The sequence below is a fragment of the Fulmarus glacialis genome, unplaced genomic scaffold (assembly GCF_000690835.1).
Source record: "Fulmarus glacialis isolate BGI_N327 unplaced genomic scaffold, ASM69083v1 scaffold33356, whole genome shotgun sequence".
NCBI lineage: Eukaryota > Metazoa > Chordata > Aves > Procellariiformes > Procellariidae > Fulmarus > Fulmarus glacialis.
In genome coordinates, this window is record NW_009220575.1 from 1,162 (window position 1) to 1,704 (window position 543).

Genomic DNA, 543 nt, shown 5'->3' on the forward strand with positions numbered 1-543 from the left:
GTACGTGTGAATCGCGGTCCCCATCCCCACGGAGCTCCAGCCCCTGGCAGATGGGTGCACCAGGGCTGACCCCTCCTGCTGCCATCTCCCCGGACCAGCTCTCCTGGCACCCTGGGGATGGGCAGGGAGCCCTCTGGGACAGGCATGCTGGCTGCTGGCTGGAGTCACTCCTGAAACCAGTAGGAGCCCCACAGCCCCGGCTGTGAGCCCTGTGGCACCTCCCTGAGCTCGGCACGCGGGGGAAGCAGTGTGGGTTACCTAGGCTTGTGCCTCCGGAGGCCTGGCCACCGCCTCCCTCCCCTCCTCACATGCACACACCCCTTTCTCAAGGATGACCCACATCACAGCCCCCCAGCTTCCACCCCATCATCCAACTCCCAAAGCCATGGCCAAGCCAAGCCAAGACGTGCAACGGGGCGCAGCCCCCAGCGTTGCCCACGGCCTCTCTCCTCCTGTCCCTAAGCTCGACCCTTTCTTCCTTCCAATGCAAAAACTCAATGGCAAAAGCGTGCATGAAATCAAATAAATACGCCCCCCTCCCCA